Source organism: Heptranchias perlo, unplaced genomic scaffold (genome assembly GCF_035084215.1).
Source record: "Heptranchias perlo isolate sHepPer1 unplaced genomic scaffold, sHepPer1.hap1 HAP1_SCAFFOLD_163, whole genome shotgun sequence".
NCBI classification, from domain to species: Eukaryota; Metazoa; Chordata; class Chondrichthyes; order Hexanchiformes; family Hexanchidae; genus Heptranchias; species Heptranchias perlo.
In genome coordinates this window covers 173,753-191,102 of record NW_027138892.1, presented here as the reverse complement: position 1 = coordinate 191,102, position 17,350 = coordinate 173,753, and the positions used below count along the sequence as shown (strand labels likewise).

The 17,350-nt window shown below is 47.0% G+C and overlaps 1 non-coding gene across 1 annotated transcript; it reads right to left on the bottom strand.

The window, feature by feature from the left end:
- Window positions 1-2,700: 2,700 nt before the first annotated feature.
- trnad-guc (transfer RNA aspartic acid (anticodon GUC)) lies at window positions 2,701-2,772 on the bottom strand. The gene has a single exon. It is a non-coding gene; the product is annotated as a tRNA-Asp (tRNA).
- Window positions 2,773-17,350: the final 14,578 nt, after the last annotated feature.

Here is a 17,350-nt window from a genome sequence, read left to right as displayed (position 1 = left end):
ATTGAAAAGCGGCTTTCTTACTCTGACCTTTCAGTCCAAGACTTTTCCTTTTACAAAATAAAAGGGCTTTCTTTGCACTGTTCATGCGACAAGGTGGCCGAGTGGTTACGGAAACGGACTGCTAATCCACTGTGCTCTGCACCCATGGTTTTGTATCCCACCCGCGCCATTATTGTATTTTTTTAATCGTTCATGGGATGTGGCCATTGAATGTCAAGGGGAGGTGGTTAGACTCTCTCTTGTTGGAGATTGTCATTGCCTGGCAATTGTCTGGCGTGAATGTTACTTGCCACTTATCAGCCCAAGCCTGGATGTTGTCCAGTTCTTGCTGCATGTGGGCACTGACTGCATCTTATCTGTGGGGTTGCGAATGGAACTGAACACTGCGCAATCGTCAGCAAAGATCCCCATTTCTGACCTTATGATGGGCGAAAGGTCATTGATGAAGCAGCTGAAGATGGTTGGGCCAAAGACACTGCCCTGAGGAACTCCAGCAGCAATGTCCTGGGGCTGAGATGATTGGCCTCCAACAACCACTCCATCTTCTTTTGTGCTCGGTATGCCGATCCAGTGGAGAGCTTTCCACCGGAGCGGCAGCTGAACGGATGGTCTCAATCTTTGTGACAGAATAGTCCAGGAGCTCCTCGCAATTTTTTTGGTGAGTGTGGAAGAGGCAGGAGGTGCAAGAAGACGGTTTGTGGTCGAGAAGAGGTACAGGGGATATCTTTGGATTCCAGGATGATCCTGGAATAGTGAGCAGTTTTCTGTCTCACTCTGTGCAGAGAGAAAGAGACAGAGACCGACGCAGGAAAACATAGAAACTATGAGGCACATACACAGACAAACAGACACAGACACACAGAAACAGACACACATACACATGGAGTGACTCAGAAATACAGAGATACAGAACATGGATAATTTGGCTGATTTTTCATCGATTTCTGTCGCAGATTTCGTGAAATCTTGCAGATCAATTAAAATGAGCATAAAACTCGCGGTGTTCAACATCGTGGAATTTCAATTCACTTTAGAATTATTAATTCGACAAGGAACTTGTTGAATTTTGAAACGCAGAGATGAAACGGGTTGATGAATGACGGGATCTGAAGTCTGTCAGATTTGAACCTGCGCGCGGGAAATGAATGAATTTCGAATCTGTCACCTTATTCAACAGTCAGTAAAAATCACAATTGCTCTGCATCCAGTCCTCAAATAGTCTCCGTACAATAATATTCTGAAAGTGACAATCACCTGTTTTTTTTCTCTGCAGTTTATTTTTTGGAAGAAGCTCGGCGAAGACATAAAATTAAAAGTTGGAGTCTTATAAATGCTTCCTCCCCGTCGGGGAATGAAACCCCGGACGAAGGCGGGGCAACTCACCACGATAAGTGAGAAAGAAAGAACGAAAGAAAGACAGAGTCAGTTGTTCGTTGTCTAACAAAGAGATGGAAATGTAAAAGGTTCTTTCAAGAGTGGCCCGTGGAAAATGAAACAAACTGTCATCAAATAATTAGTTGAAAGAAATGCACTGATACATGAAGCATGTCTAACACCATATGGGATGAGTGTACGGTTAACGCAGTAGTTAGTATAGTGGTGCGTATCCCCGCCTGTCACGCGGTCGACCGCGGTTCAGTTCCCAGACGGGGCAATTAAACTTTCTCCGCCTTCAAAAGCTTTTCTCTTATTAATTTCCAATATTGGATGCGGAAGAACAGTGTAAAACTGACTCGGAGTTTCCCACTTTCCCCAATTTAATTTCACTGATATTCCAGTGGTTTTAAAATCTGCTCTCAGCGTCACTCTTCACCTCGATGTTCGACTGGCTTCTGTGATGGTGGGGATTTCGGGAGGAGGCCGAGATAGATCATCCACTCGGCACTTCTGGCTGAAGACGGTTTCTAAAACTTTGCACTCACGTGCTGGCCTTTACCATCATTGAGGATGAGGATGTTCATAGAGCCTCTTCCCGTTAGTTGTTTCATTATCCACCATCATTCACAAATGGGTGTGGCAGGACTGCAGAGCTATGATCTGATCCGTTGTTTGTGGGATCGCTTAGCTCTATCGACAGCATGCTGCTTCCACTGTTTGTCAAGTAGTCCTGTGTTACTTTCAGGTTATTGGTGTGTGTATGTTTGTGTGTAAGTGTTTATGTAGAGAGGAATGTGTGTGTTTGTGTATGTGTGAATATGACTATGTCTGTCACACTTGTTATATGCGTTTCTGAGTGTCTCTCTCTTCCTTTCTATCTGTCACTTTTTCCCTGCTCCTCAAATAATTTTTCTCTGGACCTTGACTAACAAAGAGATAGAAAGTAAGTCCTCTTTCAACAGTGGCATGTGGAAAGTTAAACAAATTGTCATCAAAGAAGTAGTTAAAATAGATTCACTGAAACATGCATCAGTTTCATTGCTGTCTGCGCGATCTTTCATGTCTGCGCGATCTTTCATGTCTGCGCCTGTTCCGAGACCTGTCTCTCTCTGTTTCGGGCTGGTGACAACCGATTCTGCGTTTTATTTCTTGCCCATCATTGTGGTTCTCACATCGAGCTGAAGCGTGAGGCAGAGAGCAGATATTTAAAATCGCTGTGAAATCAGTTTGTGGAAGTGGGAAAGGCCGAGTCAGTTTTTCATTGTATTTTCAACATCCAATATTGCAGATAAATGAAAGTGAAGCTTCGAAAGCAGCAATAACCTCCTCGTCGGGGAATTGAACCCCGGTCTCCCGCGTGACAGGCGGGGATACTCACCACTATACTAACGAGGAATTGGTGCAGACAGTTGCCGTATATTCACGACAGATGCTTCACGTTTCAGTGAATCTGTTTGAACTGTTCATTTGATGACAGTTTGTTTCACTTTCCACGGACCACTGTTGAAAGAAGAATTACCGACCACTTTTCCATCTCATGTTGGATCATGATGTGGGTAACGCGGGAGAGAGTGAGACAGAAAGAGACAGATCTTCTCAGGAAAATATAGAAAATATGAGGCACATACACAGACAGACAGACACACATACACATGGATTGACTCAGAAATACTGAGAGTCAGAATATGGATAATTTGGCTGACTTTTGTTCTATTTCTGTCGTAGATTTCGTGAAATCTTGCAGATCAATTAAAATGAGCATAAAACTCGGGGTTACTCAATGCTGTGGAATTTTAATTCACTTAAGAATTATTAATTCTAGAAGATACTTGTTGAATTTTGAAACGCAGAGATGAAACAGGTTGATGAATGACGGGATCTGAAGTCTGTCAGATTTGAACCTGCGCGGGGGAAATGAATGAATTTCGAATCTGTCACCTGAACCACCAATTCGTGAAAATCACAATTACTCTGCATCCAGTCCTCAAATAGTCTCCGTACAATAATATTCTGAAAGTGGCAATCACCTGTTTTTTTTCTCTGTAGTTTTTGTTTGGGAAGATGCTCGGCGAAGACATAAAATTAAAAGTTGGCGTCTTATAAATGCTTCCTCCCCGTCGGGGAATTAAACCCCGGACTGACGCGGAGCAACTCACCAGGATAAGAGAGAAAGAAAGAACGAAAGAAAGACAAAGTCAGTTATTGACTAACAAAGAGATGGAAATGTAAAAGATTCTTTCAAGAGTGGCCCGTGGAAAATTAAACAAACTGTCATCAAATAAATAGTTAAAAGAAATGCAGTGACACATGAAGCATGTCTAACACCATCTGGGGTGAGTGTACATTCAATGCAGCAGTTCCTCTTTAGTATTGTGGTGAGTGTCCCTGCTTCTTACGCGGGAGAACGTGGTTCAATTTCTCAACGCGGCGATTCAACGTTTTCAAAAGTATTTATCTCCAATGTTGGATGTGGAATGTGCAGTGCAACTGACTCAGAGTTTTTCAATTTAATTTCACTGATATTCCAGCGGTTTTAAAATCTGCTCTCAGCTTCACTCTTCACCTCGATGTTCGACTGGCTTTTGTGATGGTGGGGATTTCGGGAGGAGACCGAGATGGATCATCCACTCGGCACTTCTGGCTGAAGGCGGTTGCGAACACTTTGCACTCACGTGCTGGGCTTTACCATCATTGAGGATGGGGATGTTCATGGAGCCTCTTCCCGTTCGTTGTTTAATTATCCACCATCATTCACAACTGGATGTGGCAGGACGGCAGAGCTTTGATCTGATCCGTTGTTTGTGGGATCGCTTAGCTCGATCCACAGCATGCTGCTTCCACTGTTTGTCAGGTCGTCCTGTGTTACTTTCAGGTTATTGGTGTGTGTATGTTTGTGTGTCTCTGTCTGTGTGTGTGTGTTTATGTTGCTCGGATGCGGGCCTCCATTTTCACAGCTTTTTTATTTTTAGCTCGTGGGGGCCGGGATTCCTGGGCCTTCTCCTTCACACCACATGAGAGGAGACGGGAAGGCCCGAAACAGCAGGTAAATGCCTTTATAGCACAGCTTGTGGGCCCGGAGGAGCAGGAGTGCTTCCCCCTGGCCCAACAAGCCAACCTGCCGCGATCCCATATAGGCGATCGGCTGACCCCCTCCAAATCTCCGACACCCCTGCACGAGCGACAAACCCCATGATCTCCGACCCCCGCGATGACCCCCGAACCCAGCCCCCGATGACTGAGTCTTCGCACCGATGACTGTCCAACCCATGACCCCTGACCAGCTCCCATGACCCCTGACCGCCTCCCATGACCCCCCCCCCCCCCTCGATAAAATCATGCCCAATGAGTTTGATTCCCGTTGTGTTATCTCTTTGTCGGTTTGCTGGTAAACGTTTAACTCGCGTCTGTTCCCGTCAATGGTCACAAGTAGTAACAGACAGAGCGGGTCTGACCGCCCCGAGATGTGGAAAAGACATCAGTTTAGGACAAATGCCTCAAATCAAATGGTCTCCCGGCACCGAGAGACAAATGCCAGAGAAAAAGGCAGAAGAGAATAGAGAAATAAAAGCTCAATAAAGACGCTATCAATATGAACAGCTGAGAGGAGCCGAGCGGAGGGAGCGTCCGATAAAAGGCGGGATTTCAGAGCGCTGAGAACAGCTGAGAGGAGCCGAGCCGAGCGGAGGGAGCGTCCGATAAAAGGCGGGATTTCAGAGCGCTGAGAGGAGCCGAGCCGAGCGGAGGGAGCGTCCGATAAAAGGCGGTATTTCAGAGCGCTGAGAGGAGCCGAGCCGAGCGGAGGGAGCGTCCGATAAAAGGCGGGATTTCAGAGCGCTGAGAGGAGCCGAGCCGAGCGGAGGGAGCGTCCGATAAAAGACGGGATTTCAGAGCGCTGAGAGGAGCCGAGCGGAGCGGAGGGAGCGTCCGATAAAAGGCGGGATTTCAGAGCGCTGAGAGGAGCCGAGCCGAGCGGAGCTGCGACCGAGTTCGAAGTGACGTCAGGAATCAGATCGGGACGCGACACAGGGGAGGCACCTGATTGGTGAATAGGTTCAGGTGAGTATTTCTCCTTATCTGCAGTAACTGAAGTAAAAGGAAAGGGAAGGTCTGCAGGTCTTATAGGAAGTAGCGTTTATTTTTTAGTGAATCAAGGTCCCTAGTGTAGTTAACATTCTCTAAATTGAGAACAATTTAAAGGAGTAAACTCCTTAAAGGGAGTGGTAAGTAGTTTTTCTTTCCTTTTTTTTTCTCTTGACATTGTAGTTGTTCTTAAGCTAATTTAAGGGTTAAGTCATGGCAGGAGATCCCAGGGCCGTGTCATGTTCCTCTTGTGGGATGTGGGAATTCAGGGATCCTTCCTGTATCCCTGATTCCTTCACCTGCGGGAAGTGTGTCCAGCTGCAGCTATTGTTTGACCGCTTGACGGCTCTGGAGCTGCGGATGGACTCACTTTGGAGCATCCGCGATGCTGAGAAAGTCGTGGATAGCACGTTCAGTGAGTTGGTCACACCGCAGATAAAAATTACTGAGGGAGATAGTGAATGGGTGACCAACAGACAGAGGAAGAGTAGGAAGGCAGTGCAGGGGTCCCCTGCGGTCATCTCCCTCCAAAACAGGTATACCGTTTTGGATACTGTTGGCGGAGATGGCTCACCAGGGGAAGGTGGCAGTGGCCAGGTTCATGGCACCGTGGCTGGCTCTGCTGCACAGGAGGGCAGGAAAAAGAGTGGCAGAGCTATAGTGATAGGGGACTCGATTGTAAGGGGAATAGACAGGCGTTTCTGCGGACGCAACCGAGACTCCAGGATGGTATGTTGCCTCCCTGGTGCAAGGGTCAAGGATGTCTCGGAGCGGCTGCAGGACATTCTGGAGGGGGAGGGTGAACAGCCAGTTGTCGTGGTGCATATAGGCACCAACGATATAGGTAAAAAACAGGATGAGGTCCTACAAGCTGAATTTAGGGAGTTAGGAGTTAAACTAAAGAGTAGGACCTCAAAGGTAGTAATCTCAGGATTGCTACCAGTGCCACGGGCTAGTCAGAGTAGGAATGACAGGATAGCTAAGATGAATACGTGGCTTGAGAGATGGTGCAAGAGGGAGGGATTCAAATTCCTGGGCCATTGGAACCGGTTCTGGGGGAGGTGGGACCAGTACAAATTGGACGGTCTGCATCTGGGCAGGACTGGAACCAATGTCCTAGGGGGAGTGTTTGCTAGTGCTGTTGGGGAGGGTTTAAACTAATGTGGCAGGGGGATGGGAACCGATGCAGGAAGTCAGTGGGAAATAAAGTGGTGACAGAAACAAAAGGCAGTAAGGGAGAGTGTACAGAACATGACCGGACAGATGGTCTGAGAAAGCAGGGCAAAGACCAAGGGAAGTCTAGATTAAACTGCATTTATTTCAATGCAAGAAGTCTGATGGGCAAGGCAGATGAACTCAGGGCATGGATGGGTACATGGGACTGGGATGTTATAGCTATTACTGAAACATGGCTAAGGGAGGGGCAGGACTGGCAGCTCAATGTTCCAGGGTACAGATGCTATAGGAAAGATAGAGCAGGAGGTAAGAGAGGAGGGGGAGTTGCGTTCTTGATTAGGGAGAACATCACGGCAGTAGTGAGAGGGGATATATCCGAGGGTTCGCCCACTGAGTCCATATGGGTAGAACTGAAAAATAAGAAGGGAGAGATCACTTTGATAGGATTGTACTACAGACCCCCAAATAGTCAACGGGAAATTGAGGAGCAAATATGTAAGGAGATTACAGACAGCTGCAAGAAAAATAGGGTGGTAATAGTAGGGGACTTTAACTTTCCCAACATTGACTGGGACAGCCATAGCATTAGGGGCTTGGATGGAGAGAAATTTGTTGAGTGTATTCAGGAGGAATTTCTCATTCAGTATGTGGATGGCCCGACTAGAGAGGGGGCAAAACTTGACCTCCTCTTGGGAAATAAGGAAGGGCAGGTGACAGAAGTGTTAGTGAGGGATCACTTTGGGACCAGTGATCATAATTCCATTAGTTTTAAGATAGCTATGGAGAAGGATAGGTCTGGCCCAAAAGTTAAAATTCTAAATTGGGGAAAGGCCAATTTTGATGGTATTAGACAGGAACTTTCAGAAGTTGATTGGGAGAGTCTGTTGGCAGGCAAAGGGACGTCTGGTAAGTGGGAGGCTTTCAAAAGTGTGTTAACCAGGGTTCAGTGTAAGCACATTCCTTATAAAGTGAAGGGCAAGGCTGGTAGAAGTAGGGAACCTTGGATGACTCGGGAGATTGAGGCACTAGTCAAAAATAAGAAGGAGGCATATGACATGCATAGGCAGCTGGGATCAAGTGGATCCCTTGAAGTGTATAGAGATTGCCGGAGTAGAGTTAAGAGAGAAATCAGGAGGGCAAAAAGGGGATATGAGATTGCTTTGGCAGATCAGGCAAAGGTGAATCCAAAGAGCTTCTACAAATACATAAAGGGCAAAAGGGTAACAAGGGAGAGAGTAGGGCCTCTTAAGGATCAACAAGGTCATCTATGTGCGGAACCACAAGAGATGGGTGAGATCCTGAATGAATATTTCACATCGGTATTTACGGTTGAGAAAGGCATGGATGTTAGGGAACTTGGGGAAATAAATAGTGATGTCTTGAGGAGTGTACATATTACAGAGAGGGAGGTGCTGGAAGTCTTAACGCGCATCAAGGTAGATAAATCTCCGGGACCTGATGAAATGTATCCCAGGACGTTATGGGAGGTTAGGGAGGAAATTGCGGGTCCCCTAGCAGAGATATTTGAATCATCCACCGCTACAGGTGAGGTGCCTGAAGATTGGAGGGTAGCAAATGTTGTGCCTTTGTTTAAGAAGGGCGGCAGGGAAAAGCCTGGGAACTACAGACCAGTGAGCCTGACATCTGTAGTGGGTAAGTTGTTAGAGGGTATTCTGAGGGACAGAATCTACAGGCATTTGGAGAGGCAGGGACTAATTAGGAACAGTCAGCATGGTTTTGTGAGAGGAAAATCATGTCTCACGAATTTGATTGAGTTTTTTGAAGGGGTAACCAAGAAGATAGATGAGGGCTGTGCAGTAGACGTGGTCTACATGGACTTCAGCAAAGCATTTGACAAGGTACCGCATGGTAGGTTGTTACATAAGGTTAAATCTCATGGGATCCAAGGTGAGGTAGCCAATTGGATACAAAATTGGCTTGACGACAGAAGACAGAGGGTGGTTGTCGAGGGTTGTTTTTCAAACTGGATGCCTGTGTCCAGCGGTGTGCCTCAGGGATCGGTGCTGGGTCCGCTGTTATTTGTTATTTATATTAATGATTTGGATGAGAATTTAGGAGGCATGGTTAGTAAGTTTGCAGATGACACCAAGATTGGTGGCATTGTGGACAGTGAAGAAGGTTATCTAGGATTGCAACGGGATCTTGATAAATTGGGCCAGTGGGCCGATGAATGGCAGATGGAGTTTAATTTAGATAAATGTGAGGTGATGCATTTTGGTAGATCGAATCGGGCCAGGACCTACTCCGTTAATGGTAGGGCGTTGGGGAGAGTTATAGAACAAAGAGATCTAGGAGTACAGATTCATAGCTCCTTGAAAGTGGAGTCACAGGTGGATAGGGTGGTGAAGAAGGCATTCAGCATGCTTGGTTTCATTGGTCAGAACATTGAATGCAGGAGTTGGGATGTCTTGTTGAAGTTGTACAGGGCATTGGTGAGGCCACACTTGGAGTACTGTGTACAGTTCTGGTCACCCTATTATAGAAAGGATATTATTAAACTAGAAAGAGTGCAGAAAAGATTTACTAGGATGCTACCGGGACTTGATGGTTTGACTTACAGGGAGAGGTTAGACAGACTGGGACTTTATTCCCTGGAGAGTAGGAGGTTAAGGGGTGATCTTATAGAAGTCTATAAAATAATGAGGGGCATAGATAAGGTCGATCGTCAAAATCTTTTCCCAAAGGTAGGGGAGTCTATAACGAGGGGGCACAGATTTAAGGTGAGAGGGGAGAGATACAAAAGGATCCAGAGGGGCAATTTTTTCACTCAAAGGGTGGTGAGTGTCTGGAACGAGCTGCCAGAGGCAGTAGTAGAGGCGGGTACAATTTTGTCTTTTAAAAAGCATTTGGACAGTTACATGGGGAAGATGGGTATCGAGGGATATGGGCCAAGTGCAGGCAATTGGGACTAGCTTAGTGGTATAAACTGGGCGACATGGACATGTTGGGCCGAAGGGCCTGTTTCCATGTTGTAACTTCTATGATTCTATTTCCCATTCTTGATGCCTGTCTATTTCTTCCCCAATCTTTCTGTGCCGGTTAAAATTTCAGTGCAAATAAATGCGAGAATCGACTCAAAGAACGAGAACAAAGCAACAAAAATTGCCGAACACAGAATCAAACCCAGAGACCTTTAGATCTTCAATCTCACGCTCTCCAAACTCAACTTTTTCGGCTCCACTGTCAATTGGACTTTGTGACATCTCCTTGGAGGAAAATATAAACCGGGTGGAATTTCCCCTCCCGCTCATTCCTCACTCTGGGGGAATGGGACCAGACCAGATGTCGGAGCTCAGGTTATGTTAATGTTCAGCTGATGACATCTTAATATTATCTTGTGTTTGGCCTCATTTAATCAGGTTCGTGGGCACTTTCTTCCATCATCTCGTCTCCAAAATCCCTTCTCCCCCGAAGGAATGTGGTGCAGCCGTTGCTACATTTAGCAGGAAAAGCCAATTATCGCCCCCATTTCACAGGAGAAGAAACTCACTCTGGAGATTCGCATGGAGCGAATTCCCAAAATAGGTTCCCGCCCGGGAATCGCTCGCGTGGGAGGCAAACGTGATAACCGCCACAGGACAGAAACCACTACTCAATTTATAGCATCTTGTGGCTTCTCCATTAAATAACATCACTTCTGTCCCACACTACAAGCTCACAATCCGTCTCTTTCACAAACATTTCACTGATCAAAACTTCAGAAGTCACACAGGAAAAAGTCTTCATTTAAAAATCATTGAACTCCCGGAGGAGCTGCGGGGACAGACTGAGCGGTGTAACTGTGCACAGAGATACAGAGAGAAACCAGCAGAGGGAGGTAGAGAGCGGTGTAACTGTGTACAGAGATACAGAGAGACACCAGCAGAGGGAGGTAGAGAGCGGTGTAACTGAGTACAGAGATACAGAGAGACACCAGCAGAGGGAGGTAGAGAGCGGTGTAACTGTGCACAGAGATACAGAGAGAAACCAGTAGAGGGAGGTAGAGAGCGGTGTAACTGAGTACAGAGATACAGAGAGACACCAGCAGAGGGAGGTAGAGAGCGGTGTAACTGTGTACAGAGATACAGAGAGACACCAGCAGAGGGAGGTAGAGAGCGGTGTAACTGAGTACAGAGATACAGAGAGACACCAGCAGAGGGAGGTAGAGAGCGGTGTAACTGAGTACAGAGATACAGAGAGACACCAGCAGAGGGAGGTGGAGAGCGGTGTAACTGAGTACAGAGATACAGAGACACACCAGCAGAGGGAGGTAGAGAGCGGTGTAACTGAGTACAGAGATACACCAGAAGAGGGAGGTGGAGAGCGGTGTAACTGTGTACAGAGATACAGAGAGACACCTGCAGAGGGAGGTGGACAGCGGTGTAACTGAGTACAGAGATGCAGAGAGGCACAAACAGATGAAGGTCGAGAGCGGTGCAACTGGGTGCAGAGATACAGAGAGACACCAGCAGACTGTGCAGCAAAGCAACCTTTTATCTGAAATCTGAGGCGAGATCTAAACTGCACAGAGTAGAGGAAGCATTACTGTGTATCTAACCCGTGTTGTACCTGCCCTGGGAATGTTTGATTTGACAGTGTAGAGGGAGCTTCATTCTGAATATGTCCCGTGCTGTACCTGTCCTGGGAGTGTTTGATGGGGCAGTTCAGATGGAACATTAATCAGTCTCTCCACATAACTGAAGTCCCTCATCCATGGCACCATTCTAGTAAATCTCCTCTGCACCCTCTCGAAGGCCTTGACATCCTTCCCAATGTTTGGTGTCCAGAATTGAACACAATACTCCAGCTGAGGCCCAACCAGTGTTTTATAAAGGTTTAGTATCAATTCCTTGCTTTTCTATTCTGTGCCTCAATTGATAAAGCCAAGGGCCCCATTTGCTTTTTTTAATAGCCTTCTCAACTCATCCTGCCACCTTCAAAGATTTGTGTAACTACACTCCCAGGTCTCTCTATTCCTGCACTCCCTTTAAAATTGCACCATTTAGTTTATATTGTCTCTCCTCATTCTTCCTACCATAATGTATCACTTCACAATTCTCTGCATTAAATTTCATCTGCCATGTTTCTGCCCATTTCACCAGTCTGTCTATGTCTTCCTGAAGGCTGTTACTATCCTCAATATTGGTTATTACATTTTCGAGTTTCGTGTCATGTGCAAAATTTGAAATTATACCCTGTACTCACAAGTCCCAGTCATTAATATATATCAAAAAGAGCAGTGGCCATAATACTGAGCCCTGGGGGACACCACTGTATACTTGCATCCAATCTGAAGAACAACCGTTCACCACTACTTTCTGTTTTCTGCCCCTTAGCCAAATTTGGATCCACACTGCCATTGTCCGTTTAACCCCATGGGCTTCAATTTTGCTAACAAGTCTATTATGTGATTCTTTATCCTCCCTTAATCTCTCCCTGCATCGAAACTCCCCGATCCATATTCATGGCCACCCCCTCGACCTTGCCATCTCACGTGGCCTCTCTCCTCCCGATTGTGACAATCATGGATAAGGCCATCTCTGATCACTTCCTTGTATTCCTCTCCACCCACATAGAATCATAGAAAAATAGAAAGTTTACAGCATGGAAGGAGGCCATTTGGCCCATCGAGTCCTTACCGGCTCAATGCAAGATCAATCCATGTAGTCCCACTCCCCCAATGCAGATCACAGAATGAACTCAGGAATCCCACGCCACTTTCTATGAGCGGTAACAGGCTGCGGTTATGGTGCAGACCGGGACCCAGGGCTGAGGCTGTGGTCATCAGTTACTCTGGGAGTGGCACAGTCTGTTTCATGACTAGCCAAGGGTGAGAGTAACACCAGGTAGTCAGGCTGGTGTTTAGAAGGGTGTGGGTTCCATCTCCCGTTCCAGGACTGGGACACATGATCCAGACTGACTGTGTCGTTCTGAGAGGGAGCTGCATCGTGAGAGGTGCTGTCCTTCTTTCTGCTCCGAGGTTTTAAATGTCCCGTGGCAATTTGTGAAGAGCAGGGAGTTCTCCCGGTGTCCTGGCCAATATTCTTTCCACAACCATCAGCACCCTACAAACAGGCGATCTGCTCAATATCTCATCACTGTTTGTGGGATCTTGCTGTACACAACTTGGCTGCTACGTTCTCTTATAAAACGATAGTGACTGAAGTTCCAGTGAAGTGCGTTGGGATGTCCTGCGGATGTGCAAGGTGCGATACAAATGCAAGTTCCTTGTTTCTCACAGTGGGCCGTGTCTCTTTCCTCGAATCATTGAGACTCTCAGTCAATTGGTCCGTTCTCTCCGCAGATGGGGCCCGACCCGCTGAGTGTTTCAAGATTGTTCTGTGCGTGTTTCACTCAGACTCGGGTTTTACAGTAAATGATAAGACGATTGTCGTCAAACGCTTGGCCATGAGCTGCTGCCCAGCTGCTGAGTGACCTGTCGGGACATTGTTGCTTGCTTCCCTTCAGCTTGTGGGACTGGGTTTTTGGTGCACTGTCCCTTTCAGAGCTGTGGTTTGCCTCATTTCTCAGTGTGATTGTGGAGCTGACACAGAAGTGAGAGAGGAAGGAGCAGCCACAGCCTGGACTGCAGGCAAATTGGGAGGCTGGGACTAAAAGTTCACTAACCCCACACCGGGAGTCGAACCCGGGCCACTTGGGTGAAAAACATAATTCCTCACCGCTCGACCATATGGGAACTGAAAAACAGATTAGCAGGAAGGGCACTGAGACTACAACCGGAAAGTTAACGGACGATTCAAAGGAGGTATTCACAATTATGAAAGGGATTGACAGAGTATGGAAGGAGAAATTGTTTCCAGTGATGGAAGGGTTAATAACCAGAAGAGAAAGATTTAAGATAAATTGAAAGACAATCATGGGGGATGTGACTAAGATTGAGACCATTCATTCAGCTGCCTCTGCCGCTCTCCCTCCATTCCCCTCGCCCACCAAGTTTCTCTCCTATCTCCCCTCATGCCCTCTCTGAGCTCTCTTGACCACCTCCTGCTCCCTCGACCCTATTCCCACCAAACTGCTGACCACACAACCTCCCTTCCTGGCCCCATGTCAGCTGACATTGTTAATGGTCTCCTCTCCTCAGGTACTGTTCCCCTCCCCATCAAATCTTCCATCATCACCCTCCTTCATAAAAGACCCACCCTTGACCCCTGTATCCTTGCAAACTACCACCCCATCTCCCACCTCCCTTTCCTCTCCAAAGTGTTGTCGCCTCCCAAATCCATGTCCATCTTTCCCACAACACCATGTTTGAATCCCTCCAATCAGGTTTCCACTCCTGCCACAGTACTGAAACGGCCCTTGTCAAAGTCACAAATGACATCCTCTGTGACTGTGTGGAGTGAGATTTAATCTTGATCTAACCCTTGATGCACCTGCCCCCGGAGTGTTTGATGGCACATTGTGGAGGGAGCTTTACTCTGCCATGTACTATACAGTATCAGTCTGTGATGGAGCAGAGCCCTGCTCTTTAATAGAAATCATTCTTTCGATGAGCCACTGAGCCCCTAAAGCAGCCTCCAAGACCCAAAGTCTGATTTCCATCCCACAGTTCCAGCAGTTTGCGAGGGCTGGGCCACGTTAACAGCAGCTCTCTGTTCCTGGTCTGGAGCTGAGGTGTTGTGTATTGTCCCTGACACAGGGACCAGACGGTGAGCTGCTGGCTCCTATTGTTCTGGGATCATTCCCTGCTGCTCTGTTCTCACCTCTTCACTGGGTCTCAGATTATTACCAGCCATCTTCCTGATCAATAAACAATCGCCAGTCTGACCGCGGAGATTTGAAATGTGTGAAACATTTCATGTGTCTCATCCCTCTCCCTGGACACAAATAAATCGGCCATCATGAAATGGTCACAGTCCATTTATTGAGCCTTCTCCTTCTTAGAAGAATCTTTTAAACTCCTTGCTAAAGTGACCATTGATCTTAATGTCTTGTTTTGCGGTATGTTCTAGATTGTTCCAGGTCAGCATTGTAATAATTCGGGGTAGTTGAAAAGTGGGATCATTATATTAAATCGAGATATTTATCACAGCCCCGCCCCCCAAACATTCAAACCACCGTTCAGGAGGAGAACCCCTTCTGCTCGCTGACCTACATTGGCTCCCAGTCCACCAACATCTCAAATTTTAAATTCTCATCCTCGTCTTCAAATCCCTCCATGACCTCGCCCCTCCCTATCTCTGTAACCTCCTCCACCCCGACAACCCTCCGAGATCTCTGAGCTCCTCCAATTCAGGCCTCTTGACCATCCACGATTTTCATCGCTCCACCATTGGCGGCCGTGCCTTCAACCGACTGGGCCCAAAGCTCTGGATTTCCCTCCCTAAACCTCCCGCCTCTCGACCTCTCTCTCCTCCCTTAAGACACTTAAAACCTACCTCACCTGTCCCAATATCTCCTTATGTGGCTCCGTGTCACATTTTGTTTGATAATCGCTCCTGTGAAGCGCCTTGGGACGTTTTACTCCGTTAAAGGCGCGATATAAATGCAAGTTGTTGTTGTTGTTGGGGTGGAGAAAGGGTTTTCTTTCTTTTTATGACTCTTTTCTATCTCTCTATTTCTTTCCTTTCTCGGACTCTGTTTTCCGGGTCTGTTTACTGACACACATTACAATCTGTGTCACTCGGTGTCTAACAATGTGAGGCAATGTGTTTTATTCCCGCTGTGTTATCTCTCTGGCGGTTTGCTGATAAATGTTTAACTCGCGGCCTGTTCCCGTTAATGGTCACAAGCAGTAACAGACAGACAGAGCGTGTCTGACCGCCCTGAGATGTGGAAAAGGCATCAGTTTAGGACAAATGCATCAAATCAAATGTTCATCGGGCACCGAGAGAGACAAAAACCAGAGAGAAAGGCAGAAAGAAATTGAGGAAAAAAAGCTAAATACAGACATCCTTGATGTCTCTCTATTCCATCCCCAACCGTTCAGTGTCGGGTAAAAATGTCAGTGCAAATAAATGTTTGAGAATCGGCCCAAAGAAGAAGAAACAAAATAACCCAAAACTGCCGAAACCCGGGACCTTTAGATCTTCAGTCTGACGCTCTCCCAACTGAACTATTTCGGCCCCACTGTAAGCAGTACTTTTGCGTCATCCTCTTGGAATAAAATATAACCCCGGGTGGAATTGCCCCTCCCGCTCATTCCTCACTTCGGCAGAATGAGACCGACCATCAAGGAGAGATTTTCTGATCCTGTCGTTGAATCTCATTTATATTAAACATTCCTTGAACTCTCTGCCGGGGGGATTCAGAGCTGGGGTTCGCCATGAACCAGCTTCCCCTCAATTCCCAGCTTTATCAGTGAATCGAACAACAAACACTCGAGAGAGCTCAGGTTATATTAATAATAAAAACAGAAAATGCGGGAAACACTCAGCAGGTCAGGCAGCATCTGTGGAGAGAGAAACATCCTTTCAGGTCGATGACCTTTCATCAGAACTCTCTCCACAGATGCTGTCTGACCTGCTGAGTATTTCCAGCATTTTCTGTTTTTACTTCAGATTTCCAGCATCTGCAGCATTTTGCTTTTGTTTTACAGCTTGTATTAATGTTCTGCTGATGATATCTTAATATTATCTTGTTTTTGGGCCACTTTAATCAGGTTCACGGACAAATTCTTCCATCATCCCTTCTCCCACATCGCTTCTCTCTCTCATTCATTCTTTTCTCCTTTCAATCCAGAAGAGGGCGGGAATCAGAGCTCACCCCCTGAACCCTCCGCACACAGACCCCCGTCTACCACCCCGTGTGATCCAAGAGACAATTCAATACATTACACTGTATGAACACAGAAAGCTGACACACCAGGGGAGATCGCACGGTGTTGGACACGGAGTGAAATAAACTGAAGTGTTTATAAAAAGTTACAGATCACAACCCGTGTGTCTGTCTCTCTCCACCATCCCGGCCTGTGCTGAGTGAGCTGATCTCAACTGGTGTGGTACTGAGTCCCACACAGAGCAGGATGGGCACATGTTCAATCTCCAGCCTGTACTGAGTTAGCTGATCTCACGAGGTGTGCTACTGAGCCCCGGAGCAAGAAAAGCCGAGGCTCAGTCCTCGGCCTGAGCTGAGTTACCTGGATTCACCCGTGTGGTACTGAGCCCCACGGGCAAGTTGGATCCCCGGCCTGTGATATGTTAGTTCATCTCACTATAATTTATTAAGGAGGTCAAGGTCTTGGAGAGGATGGAGAGGAGATTTTCAGAATTATACCAGGGATGGGGTTTAGTTGTGTGGAGAGAATCGAGAACCTGGGATTGTTCTGCTTCGAGCAATGAAGGTTAAGGGTAGAAGTAATCCACGTGTTCAAAATTAAGAGGGGTTTTGATAGAGTAAATAAGGAGAAACTGCACGCACTGGCTAAGGTGCCTGTCTACCTCATACGTTGCAGGAAAGGATGCCCCGGAGCATGGTACATTGGCGAGACCGTGCAGACACTGCGACAACGGATGAACGGGCACCGCACAACAATCGCCAGACAGGAGGGTTCCCTCCCAGTCGGGGAACACTTCAGCAGTCAAGGACATTCAGCCTCCGATCTTCGGGTAAGCGTTCTCCAAGGCGGCCTTCGAGACACACGACAATGCAAAATCGTCGAGAAGAAATTGATAGCCAAGTTCCGCACCCATGAGGATGGCCTCAACCGGGATCTTGGGTTCATGTCGCGCTACATGTAACCCCACCGCGGCGGGGG